This window comes from Gopherus evgoodei, chromosome 2, assembly GCF_007399415.2.
Source record: "Gopherus evgoodei ecotype Sinaloan lineage chromosome 2, rGopEvg1_v1.p, whole genome shotgun sequence".
Classification (NCBI taxonomy): Eukaryota; Metazoa; Chordata; order Testudines; family Testudinidae; genus Gopherus; species Gopherus evgoodei.
The window spans coordinates 11,785,153-11,802,129 of NC_044323.1; positions in this window are offsets into that span (position 1 = coordinate 11,785,153).

Genomic DNA, 16,977 nt, shown 5'->3' on the forward strand with positions numbered 1-16,977 from the left:
CTGCATGGAGCAGTAACAGAGAATCAAACCCATCATGTGCTGTAAGAAGATGAACTGGAAGGGCTAAACCCAGGCCAAGCTATGGGAAGTTGGAATTCAAACGCAGCTCCATATTTCATGGCTGGCTTCATCTCTGTGCTGGGTCAAACCAACGCTCTGGACCCAAACGTCCTCAGAGTTTGTGGGTGTGCTTGTCTCGGGGAGGGGAGGTTTCGGGTCACACACAATTGAGTGGTTGCATTTCAGCTGTTGAATTGCACCTGTTCTCCATCTGCTCATCACCTCCCTCTCAGAGTAACCCACTCTGTACTACCTGTGCCTGATTCTCCTCTCACACTGGTGTAAATCAGGAGTAACATGACTGAAACCAGTGAAATTACACCAGTGTAGAACTGTTAGTGAGCAGGGAATCGGGGTCTTTGGGTCTGATTTGCTGTTGCCCAGCACATTGTGTCTCCATTTCCACCAATGCAAAGGAAGCATAAAAGGCTCTCACTGTGATCTCAGTTTGCATGGGTGTAAATGATGGCACAACGTGCAGGGCTGTGGTGATTGGGGCCCATGGTGCCTGACCTGTTTGATTAGAGCCTCTACAAGGGGTGTACTGAATGACTAACTTAGCTTTCAGCTGAATACCAAGTAACTGGAAATGGCATTTAGCCAAAGCTAAGCTATGGACCGAATGACAAATGATGGCAGGGATTCAGAGAATCACAGAACTAGAAGGGACCTCGAGAGGTCGTCTAGCCCAGTCCCCTGCACTCATGGCAGGACTGAGTATTATCTAGACCATCCCTGACAGGAGTTGGTCTAACCTGCTCTTAACAATCTCCAATGATGGCAATTCCACAACCTCCCTAGGGAATTTATTCCAGTGCTTAATCACCCTGACAGTTAGGAAGTTTTTCTGTATCTGATCATTTCTTGGAGCAGGATGTTAGTAATACAACCAATATCTCTTGACAGCTGACTGCAACTTACCAAAACAGAACACAGGAACTTTCCCCTTTCTATTTTGTTTTGAACTTGTTCTTATTCTCATTGTAAAACAGCATTACAGTTAGAACTTCTACCTCCCTTTGAACGTGTAACAATGAGCAGAAGCTCCGTCTTTAGGGTTAAAGTCTAGCAAGCACCATGGCTGCCCCCAGCTCTTTCTGGGAATCCACATTTCAAAATTCAAGTTAAGCCCAGAAAAATCAGATGTTCTTTGAAGAGTCCCTGCATCTCCAGTTGCTAAGTACGGTGAGCTGCGTCCACCACTGCCATAAGCTGGCACAGTTCCCCTGCATGCTGCCCATTGTGCCACTTGCCACCTAGCCCAGTGACTTGAATTTCCACTGTGGCTGTCATCCAGCTCATCCATAAAAGACCATCAGCTAGTGTAACTGTGTCTTAGTGGGTCACAACCGAGAATGCCAAATTCAAGACAAACTGCTGAGAAATAGGGCAGATACCCCCCAAGACTGGTGGCTAATCCCTCATAGGATTTACCGAACCAGCAACAAACATTAACTTCTGTTTCACCGCACTGGCTAACAAGAAGACATAAAGGCAGTTTTCTCAGGCATTCCAGTTCTTATTTCACCACCAAAGCACAGGATTCAGAGATGAATGGTTCTTTACAACCAGTCTAATCAAATAATAGGTTCTTCTGATCCCAAAGGACCAGCCACACATCCAGGTAAATATATAACTTAGAGTTTACCCGCAATTCATGCTGATGCCAATCCTTTAGTATCTAAAATCTAAAGGTTTATTTATAACAAGAAAGAAAGGTGAGAGTTAAAATTGGTTAAAGGAATCAAATACATACAGTAATGGCAAAGTTCTTGGTTCAGGCTTGTAGCAATGAGGGAATAAACTGCTGGCTTAATTAGTCTCTGATTGCTTCCAAACCATTGGAAGGTCCTCAATTCCTTGGTTAGAATGATCCGATTCATATAAGTTCATAGTCCAGAGACTTGGGCAAGAAAGTGGCTGCAGCAGGATAGAGGCAAAATGGAGTGGTTTCCAGGGCCTTTTATATCCTCTGCCAAATGGAAGGAAACCATTGTTCTTACTGTGGAAAATGACAGCAACAAGATGGAGTTTGGAGTCACATGGGCAAGTCACATGTCCATGCCCAATTTCACTCAGTCATTGCAGGAAGCCATTACCTACACTCCAGACAACATGTTTATATGACTGCCTGCTCAGTGTAGTTGGGTGTCTCCCATGGTCCATTGTCAACAAAGTGTTTCTTGATGAGTCATTTAATTTGAATAGCCCTCCAAGATGTGCTGGCTAGCTCCCTTGTAGGAGGTACGTCAGGAGCAAACATTTGAAATCCAGGTATACAGCCAATACTTATAACTTCAAATACAAATATGATACATGCATACAGATAGCATAATCATAACCAGCAAATCATAACCTTTTTATAGACACCTTGGCTAACAAACTTTGGAACAAGATTTGTTGCAAATATATAACAGTGGTTGCAACAATGATCTATATGGTTGTCTTTTAATCAGATAACATCACAGCTAGTCATCCACAACCCCCATTGGAAAAGCAAAGGCAGCACCTGAGCGCCTACAGTTACCGGATTACCTCTCCCTGAGCACCTCCAGCAATACACAGCACTATCCAGGAATTTCCCCAGAGTAGGGGGAATCCCAAAGTGCTGAAAAGCTGGCACAGCAATTCTGCGCCATACGCCAAGCTGGCATCAAGAGCTGGCCAAAAAATGGGGTGCTTTTCCACAGGATATTTTAACAAAAATTAAAACAATTTCAATTTCAGCTGAATTTTTCATTTTTTTTTCATTTTTCAATGGAAATTTGAATACCAACACATTTTGGTTGAAAACTAATGTATTTTGGCTTCCACAAGTTAAGTTTTTCAATGAAAAAGCAGTTTTCAGTGGAAAGTAGACACCTGACATGAAAAATTTTGCTTAGTTGAAAACTCAGTTTTCCATCGAAAAGCAGTTTCCATGGAAAATTTTCCCCCTGCCCTACTTGTAGGCCTTGTCTACACTTAAAAGGGTTTGCTGGTATATACAGTGATAGCAATTCCCCCAGTCTCCCTAGTGGAGATACAGATTAAACTGGCAGAAAGTGTGTTTAATGATGTAGCTTAAACCAGTTGCCCAAATAGAATAAGCTGTACTGGCAAAAGGATTTTGCTGCTGCTATAGCTGCACCTACACTCGGTGGCGCAGCTATGGTGGTTAAGAGCTATGCTGGCAAAACTTTTAAATGTGCGGCAAGCTGTAACCCTCAATTTCAGAGGTGTGGTGGAGAAAAGGGGGCATGGCTTGAACATTACTGCTCTCTGGCCATTCACACCTGCCTGAATGGGAGATAGGCGGTTGGGTGCAAGTTAGTTAGCCCTAGGGTTGCTCTAACTTGTTTCAGGGGCCGAATAAGCCTCTGGCCAGCCTCAGAATAGGGGAGGGCAAAGGTGATGTAAACTCTTATACTGGCATTGGAAAGGTTCAGAGAAGGGCAACTAAAATGATTAGGGGTTTGGAATGGGTCCCATATGAGGCGAGATTAAAGAGGCTAGGACTTTTCAGCTTGGAAAAGAGGAGACTAAGGGGGGATATGATAAAGGTGTATAAAATCGTGAGTGGTGTGGAGAAAGTGAATAAGGAGAAGTTATGTACTTGTTCCCATAATATAAAAACTGGGGGTCACCAAATGAAATTAATGAACAGCAGGTTTAAAACAAATAAAAGGAAGTTCTTCTTCACACAGCGCACAGTCCACTTGTGGAACTCCTTACCTGAGGAGGTTGTGAAGGCTAGGACTATAACAGGGTTTAAAAGAGAACTGGATAAATTCATGGAGGTTAAGTCCATTAATGGCTACTAGCCAGGATGGGTAAGGAATGATGTACCTAGCCTCTGTTCGTCAGAGGGTGATGATGGACAGCAGGACAGAGATCACTTGATCATTATCTGTTAGGCAGGGGCGGCTCCAGGCACCAGCGCAGCAAGCACGTGCCTGGGGCGGCAAGCCACGGGGGATGCCCTGTTGGTCGCCATGAGGGCAGCAGTCAGGCTGCTTTCGGCGGCATGCCTGCAGGAGGTCTGCCAGTCCCGCAGCTTCGGTGGCAAATCAGTGGTGGGTATGCCGAAGGCACGGGACAAGCAGACCTCCCACAGGCAAGCCGCCGAATCCGCGTTACTTGCGGACATCCTGCAGGCGCGCCGCCGAAAGCCACCTGACTGCCATGCTTTTGGTGGCAAAATACATAGAGCTGCCCCTGCTGTTAGGTTCACTCCCTCTGGGGCACCTGGCATTGGCCACTGTCAGTAGACAGGATACAGGGCTGGATAGACCTTTGGTCTGACCTAGTATGGCCGCTCTTATGTTCTCTCCTCCAATTTCTGTTCTGAGCAACTGGGCCAAAGGCTGGCTGTCAGGTACTGGATGAATGGTTCTGTTCATAGCTTTTTCCACAACAAGCAGAAAACTCTTAATTACCCACTCACTACCATATAGATCAAGGTACTATGGCACCATTATTTTATTTGCTGGGATTAGACAGTGTTGTCTCACTTTAATATTTATTTACTCCAGAGCTTCTGAAACAAATACAACCATTCTTTATTTCCTCTCCCTCATGCTCCTCAGGCTCCATCCATCTAAGAAACACGACATCAATCAAAATATCGGTTGTCTTCAGCCAGCTGAGATCCCTAAGGATTCAGATATGTCTGTGGGAAGTGAATTGGCTCTGGTAATTATATGAGGGGAAGTAAAAAAAAAAAACAACAACCACCTGCACTTATCATCCAGTACTGCACTAATAGTCAATTACTACGAGTCTCTGACCTTTATTGGGGTGCGGGTGGAGCCAAAAAGGTTTCTGTTGCTAAGTCTCTGCACCGGGGGAGTTTTTCGGGGGAGGGATTGATAGCTGCGCTGTCGAGATAAGTTATTAACTAGAAAACCACATCAGCTTTTTCCTGGCATAAAAGATGCTGCTAGGTCAGCTAAAGTAAATCATGGACAATGACCAGACAAAATTCAAAGCTCCCACCTGTAAAACTCCATTGCACATGAAGGGACGTGTGTGTGTGTTTGTGTATGTGAATATATGAGCAACAAATTTAAAATGTAATAAGCATTCAGCGGGCTAGATTACTGATGTGAAACAAATGCTAGTGGTCACAATGTCCAGTGGCAGAGTCCTGTCTGGTTGTGTCTTTTGGTATTGGTTTATATAGCAGGATATATAGGTCGCTTGACCTTAATTTGAAAGTGTGTCCTTTAAATAGACAAAGGCTGAGGATGGCATGAGCAGTAGAAGCCACAGTATTCACACCCAGACTTCAGGACTCAGAAAGGTCACAGGTGTTTGGACCTGGGTTTGGTCTGGCACATTGTAGAGAAGGTGGGAGTTGGATCGGGATCTGAGATCTGAATTTCCCCCATATTTTAGAAGGTGGCTACATCTGTGCCCTATCTAGTTCAGGGGCACAGCCGGATCTGTCGCATTGTCAAGAGCTTTCATGGGGCCAGAAGTTAAGGATTCAGCACCCCGGTTTGCATCCAGATTTTCCAAAGAGCTCAACATGTTGGATGCCGGGCTTTTTTGAACATCTGGCCAAAAGTTTCACAATAGGAGCTGCTGGGTGCCGAGCACTTGAAAATCTGGCTCTAAATCCCTAAATCAAAGTTTTCATTTTTATTTCATTCTTGGGGGGATGAGGAAGAAAATAACAAAACGACACCCTGTTCCCCATAATCCTCAGTCCCTTCCTCAGCAGGTATCAAATGGTGACGCTCCAACGGCTTCAACAGAGCTATACTGATTTACACCAGCAACAGATCTGGCCCATGGTCGTGATTCAGTTGCACAGTTGGGCAAACACTTCCAAAAATGTGCTGCAGATTCTCAATGAAAAATAGTCTGGCTACATTCACCCCCTGCCACCACCATTTGCATTCACGCCCTGAAAATATTCTAACAAACCAATTTACTGTGAGGAATGTTTGTGGAGATAACTAATTAACCCTAGAATTCTATTGCTTGTGACATTCAACCACTTGTTTTCCAATTAATAGTACTGATTCTCAGGTCCACTTCAGCTGCTTTGTGCCATTCTGGCATTAAGCCAATTAATCAATTAAGAACTTTCCCCACACACAAACATTAAGAGGATTACAAATTTTTTTTTTTAAAAAAGGCCACCGTGGCTAAATATCAGAGTAAAAGAGATGGTTAGAGGAAAAAAGGCATCCTTTAAAAATTGGAAGTCAAATCCTAGTGAGTAAAATAGAAAGGAGAATACACTCTGGCAAATTAAGTGTAAAAGTATAATCAGGCAAGTCAAAAAAGAATTTGACACTCAACTAGCAAAAGGCACAAAGATTAACAGCAAAACAAAAAAGTAACTACACCAGAAGGAGGAACCTGCCAAACTCTCAGTGTGGCCATTGGACAATCAAGGTTCTAAAGGAGCACTCAAGGATGATAAGGCCTTTACAGAGAACTAAATGAATTCTTTGCATCAGTCTTCAGTGCAGAGGTTATGAAAGAGGTTCCCACACCAGAGCCCTTCTTTTTAGGTGCCAGATCTGAGGAACTGTCCCTGACTGACGTATCATTAGGGGAGGTTTTGGAACAAATTGATGAATTAAACAGTAATAAGTCACCAGGCCCAGATGGTATTCACCCAAGAGTTCTGAAGGAACTCAAACGTGAAATTGCAGAACTACTAACTGTAATATGTAACTGATCCCTTAAATCTGCCTCTGTACCAGAAGTGGATGATAGCTAATGTAACAATGATTTTTTAAAAAAACTTCAGAGGTGATCCTGGTAATTACAGGCCAGTAAGCCTGGCTTCAGTATGGGGCAAATTGGTTGACACTATAGTAAAGAACAGAATGATCAGACACATAGATGAACTCAATATGTTGGGCAAAAGTCATCACAGCTTTTGTAAATGGAAATCATGCATCACCAATCTATTAGAATTCTATGAAGGTAGACAAGGGTGATCTAGTGCAAATAGTGTACTTAGATTTTCAAAAGCCCTGGACAAGGGCCCTCGCCAAAGGCTATTAAGCAAAGTAAGCTGTCATGGAGTAAGAGGGAAGGTTCTCTAAAGGATCAGTCACCAGTTAAAAGATCAGAGGGGTAGCCGTGTTAGTCTGGATCTAAGCAAAGAGTCCTGTGATACCTTATAGACTAACAGACATATTGGAGCATGAACTTTCGTGGGTGAATACCCACTTCGTCGGATGCATGTAGTGGAAATTTCCAGGGGTAGGTATATATATGCAAGCAAGAAGCAGGCTAGAGATAACGAGGTTACGGCTAGCCAACTACAAAAGCAGTTTCTCTTCCCTTGGTTTTGACACCTCAACTGCTAGAAGAGGGCCTCATCCTCCCTGATTGAACTAACCTCGTTATCTCTAGCCTGCTTCTTGCTTGCATATATATACCTGCCCCTGGAAATTTCCACTACATGCATCCGACGAAGTGGGTATTCACCCACGAAAGCTCATGCTCCAATACGTCTGTTAGTCTATAAGGTGCCACAGGACTCTTTGCTGCTTTTACAGTTAAAAGATAGGAAACAAAGGGTAGGAATAAGTGGTCAGTTTTCACAATGGAGGGAGGTAAATAGTGTGGTCCCCCCAGGGGTGGCTCTAGGCACCAGTGCAGCAAGTGCGTGACTGGGGCGGCCAGCCGCGGGGAGTGGCCTGCTGGTTCGGCGGTAATTCTGTGGCAGGTACGCCGAAGGCGCGGGATCAGCAGACCACCCACAGAAATGCCACCGAATCCACATCCCCAGCGGCCCGCCCACAGGGATGCCACCAAAGGCCGCCTGACTGCCAGGCTTGGGGTGGCAAAAAACATAGAGCCACCCCTGGGTCCCTTTAGGATCTGTACTGGGACATGTGGTGTTCAACATATTCATTAATGACCTGGAAAAGAGGGTGAGCATTGTGGTGGCACAATTTGCAAATGATGCTAAATTACTCATGATAGTTAAATCCAAAGCTGACTGCACAGAGTTACAAAGTGATCTCAAAAAACTGAGTGACTGGGCAACAAAATGGCAGATGAAATTCAGTGTTGATAAGTGCACAGTAATGCACTTATTCCTTGTTATATGCATGCCAGTCACTCCTAACCTCTTTAAATGGCTCTTGTGTGATAAGGGGAAGCACTATCTAACTCGTGCAAAGAACTTCTTTGCAACAAAACCAAGGATGTATGCACAGCTCCCTTAAAATGATAGCAGAAAGATAGCCAGGGAGGAGGAAGACTGAGCAGGTTCTAGGCAGGAGCTTTACAGACTTTGTGGAGCAGATAAAAAGTAACAGAGGCCTTGTCTACACAAAAATTTACACCTAGTTTAACTTAAGGTGACTTTAAATTTATTTAGTTAAACCAGTGCAAAAGGCTGTGTGGACATTCTTATTCCAATTTAAACCAGGTTGGGTTGGGTTGGGTTTAGCTTCAATTGGTTAAGATTAAACCAAATCAAAGAAAATGTTGAAGTGGATTTAAAATGTTTGTCTTACCCCTGAAATACAAAAATCCTAAAGGAGCAATGACATAAAATGTCATGTTAACCCCTGTAACTTTGTTATTGTCATAAAGGCCTTTCCTGGGGCCTGATTTAAAGCCCAACATCAGTGGGCTTTGATCAAGCCCTATTCAGCAGAGTGTTTGACCATTTTCTCCAAAGCTACTATAGATAACTTGAAATATAGTTAATTTAAACAAGATGACTTGAAAGTAATTTCAGCTTCTGCACTTGGCCCTGGATCTTCCTTTCAGTTTTTGTGGCCTTACAGTCACATCTTCCTTATTTTTTAAAATGTTTTTCTCTGCTGTTGCTATTTGAAGAAACAAGCACAGGGACCAGCTGACTAGCAGGCAAGGCAGGAGAATAGAGAGACTGGCTGGATGCAAACGAATGCTATCAAATGCACAAACAGGGGAAAAACAGAGAATTATATACTTTTCTCTAACCTTGTTGAGCTCCTCCTGTTATCACACTGCTCTAACATCTAGTATATTTTAGGTGATGCTGTTCCTTAAATTCAGACCAAGACAATTGTTCAAAAAAATAAAGAAATAAAAAACTAAAAAACCAAAAAGTGTGAAATAAGAAGTTGCATTCAGTGAGAGGCTATTCCGGGGGAGGTTGGAGTGATTGCTACAAGCGACAGCTGGTATGTGTCTGATGGGCCTGCCCTTTCCAGCTACCATCTGGACTTTGCATTTGACATGCAGGAATAAGCTACTTATACCTTAATAAGGAGACAGCCCTGAAAATGTAACAGCGAGTGTTCTGATTGTGCATCTGCTCTGACAAATACACAGAAGTGCAGTCTCACACAACGCCCCTCTCTCTGATTTGTGCGCTCACGCTCGGGTTCATCTGAAGTCCTCACAGTGATGGAGTCTGAACCAGCAAGAGGGTTTTTTTAAGTAGCTGAATGTTGAGCATGCTGGGGAAAGCTCGCTCAAACTTGAAAAAAAAAATGGAATTTTCAGGCCCTGGGAATTTCCCACTTACGGAGAAAAGATAATACAGAGTAGGAATCAGTAAAAGATCAGGGATCCTACCCTGTTTCCTATTGAAGTCAGTGGGCAACACTCCCATAGGATTCCATGGTAGTAGGACTGGTCCCAAGGTCAGAAGCTGAGGAGAAAATAATACAATAGACAAACACTCACACACACAATGCAGATGTGAGCTTATTTTCCCTGTGATGCATTAGTAAAATGCTTGATGAAGCTTTGTTTTGCAGCACTGTGTCATTCTTAAATTAACTATTGCATTTGTTGGGCCTGATTTTTACTCTCACTTACATCAGTGTAATTTCATTGGGCCTGATTCTCATTTGCACTATGGCACTTTAAACCATTCTGGCAATGTAAAGTGGGTGCAAATAGATTTAAACCCACTTTGATGCCTCTTGACACTGCCAGCGTGATGGCAAACAAGGGAATATACACGACTCCAAATCTTGTGCTCATTTAGAGGGCCAGAGTCTGTGCAGATGCAGCAGGGAGGTGGCTTCAATTTATTGATTTTCTGCCCCAGCTCCAAGAGGTTTGGAGAAGCCTAGCAGCTGCTCTAATTTGCACCAGCAGACTACGGGTTCCAAGGGAATATGATCCAGATCATCAAAGGTATTTAGGCACTTCACTCCCATTGAAATCAGTGAGAGTGAGGCACCTAAATACCTTTGAGCATCTGAGCCAGTTTGCCTGCTGAGGATAGCTGGAACATAGTGCGCTCTGGCCACTCTTTCTCTTCACTTTCAACATGCCCCTGCAGGCCCTGGCTCATGGGAGATGTAGGATTTGGCTGTCCTGGTTCTTTTCTCATGGGGGATTTCCATGGCCTGTGGGAATCCCCAGCAGGAGACCTGCTGGTGGTTTCCAGTCCCTTTGTGCCATGTGCCTAGCACAATATACAAAGGGACAGAGAATCTGCTCCATGGGGATTAAATCCACAGGAACCCCCTTGGCTTTGATGAAGTCACTGCCGATCAATACTGGGGTCAGAGAGCCGAACTTGGCTTGCCAGCTCCCTTGCACCGGATGAAGCTCAATAAACTGGAGTCAAGGAGCATTCTGATTAACAATCCCTGTTGAGTTTGAATCTCCTCACTGAGGATGACGTTTGTGAGGCTTGTCCACCACTGTAGGATTTACCTGTTTCATGGGCCTTATTCTCTGCCCTGTGCATAGTGATATATTTCACCCCTTATATTTGGAACACTTTAGGCATGGTCTACGCAGTTTTTGTATATGTATAACTGTATTGAGTGAGTGTGGGGGGGGGGAGGTTGATCATTCATTCATTCATTTATTGCCAGTGTAGTTGTACTAGTACAGCTCCTAGTGTGGACACAGTTATACTGGTATAAAAGTGCCTAATACCAGTATAACTCATTCCTGTTCCTGTATGGGCTAACAGGGGGGAGGGATAGCTTATTGGCCTGCTAAACCCTGGGTTGGTGAGTTCAGTCCTTGAGGGCAAAAATCTGTCTGGGGCTTGGTCCTGCTTTGAGCAGGGGGTTTGGCTAGATGACCTCCAGAGATCCCTTCTGACACTGATATTCTATGATTCTAATAGCTATACCAGTATAAAACACTTTTATGCAGCTATGCCTGTGCCCACACTACAGGGCTAGTACTACTTTAACTATACTGGTATGACTAAAGTGCTACAAAGTTTGTGTGTAGACAAAATTGTAAAATCAAATGCTCTCTATTCCTCCCCCCTTAATAGAACTTAGCCCAGATTTCCGGTCTAGTCATGAGCAGGCCGCTTTTGAAGTAACATCTAATTCTTCCAGTTATCTAAACGTACCATGCTATAAAGAGTCAGAGTGACGGGCAGATAACTGGGAACATTAAATGAGACATAAAAAGCATTTGGCTTGTGACTAAAGCTGAAATGCTTGTTAAGAGCTATTAAGGGAGGAAAGGCACAGAGCATTTGAGTTCACTGTTTCGCTATAGTATTCAAAGGCTGAGGTGAGGGGCTGATGAAAGTCACTGCAATTTGGATTCACAGGCAGTGCACACATGAATAGGTACCGGATGCAAGGAGCCAAATGAGTGCTCAGCATGAGACAGTTTATGGCACAGATTTCCTTCGTCAGAGCTGATGAGGCTTATATAAACCAATTATTCCCTCTTTGGGGAAGAAACTGTTCCCCTCCCCTCCCTTATTTCTTACTATTGAGATTGATTTTTTTTCTAGCAAATTTTCATGACTCTTAGGAAAGCTCCCGAACAAAATGAGAGCGAGAGTGCCAGTGTTCTAGGAACTGATTCTCCCCTCACTGGCAGTGGGGTAGCTTCATGGACTTCAGTGGAGTTACTCCTGATTTCCCGGAGTGTCTGAGATTGGCGTCAGGAGGGTATGTGTCTTGGGTCAAATTCTGTGGGTATGTAAATAACTGTATAAGTAGGGCTTCTGATTTTCAGTTTTAACCAATAAACACTGATAAAACACCCTCAATATAAAAAACCCTGAAATTGGTAATTATTTTAATAAACACTGGTAAAATCACTAGAAATGGTTACTGGTATCTAAGGGTTCTACATGGAGAAGTAATGTGGACCAAGGGGTTGGGATTAGTCTGTGGACCCCCCACCTAGGAGCTGGACCTGCTGGCTGGTTCCTGGGTGCAGCGCGGTGCCAGTCAGGGCAGGTAGGGACTAGCCTGTCTTAGCACTGCTGACTGGACTTTTAACGGCCCAGTTGGCACTGCTGACCGGAGTTGCCAGGGTCCCTTTTTAACTGAGTGTTCTGGTTGAAAACCAGACACCTGGTCACCCTAACTGATTCTGGTGGGCTGGTCCTTCATCCTCTTCCCAGATGGCTCTTTGATAGAGTTCTCAGGGCCTGATTCTCCACTGCCTTGCCCCCTGTGTGCTCCTTTACAACAGTGCAATGTGGGAGCGAAACGATCACATTCAGATTTGGGGTACCATTTCCCACCTGCTATGCAGGGGTGTAAATGACTTCACAAAGAGCAGCAAAGAATCCTGTGGCACCTTATAGACTAACAGACCTTTTGGAGCATGAGCTTTCGTCAGATGCATGACGAAGTGGGTATTCACCCACGAAAGCTCATGCTCCAAAACGTCTGTTAGTCTATAAGGTGCCACAGGATTCTTTGCTGCTTTTACAGATCCAGACTAACACGGCTACCCCTCTGATACTTGTCACAAAGAGCAGACAGTGGAGAATCAGCCCCCACTCCTCCCTGTGGGCAGTGGGTTAAAGAATGTGATCTGGGATGCCCTGTTCTTTGTAGTGCTCTGAATTTAACAAAAAGATGGCTGAAAGACAGGGCACTAAACACATCTAAAGCTCAGCACAGAGACAGCTGGGCCAAACTTCATCTGAAAGTTGGTGGACCAGGTAGAGAGGCAACTTCAGTGGGATGACGCAGGTGGAGGTTGGTGACTGGCCTGTCAGCTAATTACAGAGCAGCTTGGACAAAATTCAGTGTAATCACTCTGGACACTGGGGACGGATCCTCAGGTGTTGTAAATTGTCATTGCCTCAGAGCTATGACTGAGGATCTGCCCCTGAGACTGTTCCCCAATTACTGATTAAATGTCACTGTTGGATCACCTTATATTAGAGCTGAGTAATTTGCAGCAAATAATTTTATCCAATGCACTTAGCCTCTTTTCCTGCTCGTGAACTATCCATGAACAGATGGAAATTTTCTCAAATGTATTTTGTTTTAAAAATTATTCAGTGAATTGCTGGTTAATTTTGTTATTAACCTTCAGGGCAGTTTTTTGACACTACTCAATTTTTTGTTATCCAAGCAGGATTGGTTAAGTTGTTGCCGGTTTGGTAAATTACATGGGATTGTTTCTGCACCTGTTCAGATGAGCATGCCAGAACTTCAGAGAGAAGTTCCAAATTCAGTTTCCATGAATCCTCATTTGGACTGAGTGGGAAATAGTTTCCCCATCTGCCAAGAATTTTCAACATTTAAACATTTTTCTCCATCTTGAATCAGGATAAAAAGTGGAAATTTCAAATTTTCATGAACCAAAAATAAATTAAAAAATTATTTTGGTTTGGGCCTATGAAGACATTTTGTTTAATTAATTTCAAAACATTTTGATTCAATTTTGACCTTTTTTGCCTTTTTACCTTTTTTGGGGTGTAAACTTACTACAATTTCAAAACAAAAAATGGCTTAGATCAAAACGCCAATATTTTCGAGTTCCACAGTGTTGCAATTCCGACAATCTAGAAACTTTTTTTACCAAGTTTTTTTTGTCAAGTGTTTCGCAAGCAGTTTGGGTTTCAACAAATTGCCATTTTGGGGCAGAAAAAAAATGTCATCAAAAAATTCCCAACCATCTCTAATCCTCAAACCCATGGCTTGGAAATTAGCTTTCAGCTATTGTTTACATGGGACAAAATGTGGCTGAATCCAATTCATTACTAAAGTCTGCAGGAGATAATTTGCTCAGTCCTTTCTATGAACATGCCACATGGGAATACCAATATGAAAGAGATGGGTGAGGTAGCGTTTAATCGTTATCATTTTCCTTTGCAAAGACACACATGACAGCAATAGCTCTCTCTCCCTTTTTGGCACACGAGACACTTTGCTAACACCAGCAGCAGGTTGAGTGAGAGTTCTCAATGGTTTAAGAAGCAACACTGTTGTCCAGCTGACAGAAAACTCGTTGTGTATAGGCAGCTGCCATCCCAAACCTTATTGGCAGTGCTGAGAACTACATGGCAGTTCTGCAGCGGACAGAATCTAAATGAACCACAGTGTGTATTGGTTCTCAATATTTGCAATGTTGTTGGGCTTCTTTTTTTTTTAAGTCTCTGATTCCCTTTTGATTATATGAAGAAAAACAAACAGAACTATCATAATTCCAATGACATAAGAAAAAATACAAGGACAATATGAAGCTTTATTCATCCCATACACTAATGTTTTACATAGGTTCACTACTTTGTATTGCAAGAAAATTCAGAGAAGAATCAATGAAGGAAAGAGAAATAAATGACAGGAAATGAGGGAAAGTGATACATCCTTTCATGTACATCCAGCGCATCAGCTGGGGCACTCTGATGAATCTAACCTAAGTTGCTAATGATTTGAGCTGGTTGAAAAAGGACAGTTTTTCACAATTCACATTTTTTTCATCTACATTTCATCCAAAAATTGAAAAGTGGCCTATTTTGACCAGCTCTACTAATGATAATAATTGGCTAGTCTAGCAGAGAAAATTGGGACCTGAAAGTTGTTGAAGCCGTTTACCTCTCTGTGCCTCCCAGGCTGGTAAAAACAAAGACCTTTGCTCACAGTGGGGCAGAGGCTACTGGGAAACACTGTACAAAACCAAGGCCCTAAATTGGATTCCAACTTTCTTAAGTACCGAGTGTTGCTGTTCCCATGGACTTCGGTGGATTTTATGGGTGCTCAGCCGCTTGGAAAATCAGGCCACTTCTGTTTAGGTGCCTAACTTTAGGCACTCACGTCTGAGAATTTGGGCCTCCACAAAGAACTAACTGTAGAATGTAAAAAGGTCTTTTCTCATAGGACTAAGGCAATACATAATACTGAAAAACTCAGCTCTGAACCACATACTGTGAAAATCCCACCTGCTATCCTGATCCCATCTCTGGGTCAAATTCTGTTATCCCTTACACCGGTATTAGTGGATTTAACTGGAGCCACTGTGGATCACAGACAGTGTAAATGAGGGCAGAATTGGCCCTGAGTCTTTATATGCTGTCTGTTAAGTTTGGTCTGTTCAGTGCTAATATATGGATAGGCAGGGCTGGCTCCAGGGTTTTTGCCGCCCCAAGCAGTGGAGGAAAAAAAACAACTGAAAACCTGCGATCGGCGACAATTCACCTCTTTCTTCTTCAGTGGCATTTTGATGGCAGGTCCTTCCCTCCAAGAGGGACTAAGGGACCTGCCGCCAAATTGCCACCGAAGAACCTGACCTGCCATCCCTTCCCCTTGGCCTTCCCAGATACCTGCTTGCTGAGCTGGTGCCTGGAGCAGGCCCTGCGGATAGGTGCGTTGTATGTTACTTAACCATTTAGTTTTTAAATGCCCCATTGCAAGCCCTTTCTACTTCTAGAGAGTGACCCTGACATGACAGCTGTAGAGCTGTGACATTCTTCCCAGTTGACCTCGTAACAGCAGTGCTGCCAATAACCCATTTATAAATCTAGCTTCACAGAGTCTGACAGCATTGGGTATACTGAGGTACTAGACTGACCCTGGCAGTGCCAGCTCTGTGAACAGAATAGTCATCAGCCACAACCCAGTTTATAAATCCCTGGTGATCGTTCCTTTGCAACAGGAAAAGAATGTGCTTGTTCCTTTAATAATACAATCCATACAGCAGTGGCGGTAACAGAAAGCAAAATGCAAGCAAACAAAAATAGAGAGACCAATGCTGTCCAAAGCCCACTGATGCTGATGGAAGTCTCTTCACTGACTTGGGTGGACTTTGGATCAGGCCACAAATGTCAGCAAGATTCTTCATTCCTCAAAAACTCCTCAGATATAAAGAGTAGAACACGGCACAACAGGGCTGAAATTCACGTCTTGCAGAGGACCAGAACAAGGCCTGTGCACCACGTACGCCCTAACTTTTGTGGGAAGTAAATCACAAGAGCAATATGCCCAAATGGGAACATTCAGCCTTTAATTTCAAAAAGTGAGCTAAAGAAGCTGACTGATCCAAATGGACATTAGGAAAAACTTCCTAACTCTTGGGCTGATTAAGCACTGGAATAAATTGCCTAGGGAGGTTGTGTAATCTCCGTTATTGGAGATTTTTAAGAGCAGGTTAGACAAACACCTGTCAAGGATGTTCTAGATAATTAGTCCTGCCACGAGCTCTCGAGATCCTTTTCAGTTCTATCATTCTATGAGTGCAGAGTTTAGTGTCATTTCAGCTACGAGGCTGCTGAGCCCGGCAAAAGTGGAAAATCTGTCTTACCAACAGCACAGTATTTCTGCCTCTCACAGTCGTTAATCGAATTACCCCCACTACACCCTGTGAGGTCGACTTTCCCCATTTACAGATGGGGACCAGAGACACAGAGACAATGACTTGTGAAAAGTGGCTCAAAAAGCCAGGGGACTTGAGCCTAGGTCTCCAGGGTGCTAACTAGTACCCGAACCAGTGGACCACTCTTTTCAAGGGGCAGAAAACATTCCATTTTGTCTTGCACTCATGAACTAACAAAGCTCCACATCTACAACAGAGCAAAGTAGCTCCATCGATTAGGGGCCAAGGCACTTTAGACTAGTTGCAGATTTGGCCCAACATAGTCCTCATCTGTCAACATATTCCTCCTCATCATCATCATCATGCCTTCATCTGGGATAACGCAACACAGCTCCTTTGATTTACTTTAATTCCGTTTACACTATTTGAGTGTTTGGCTCAACATTCTATTTCTCCAGG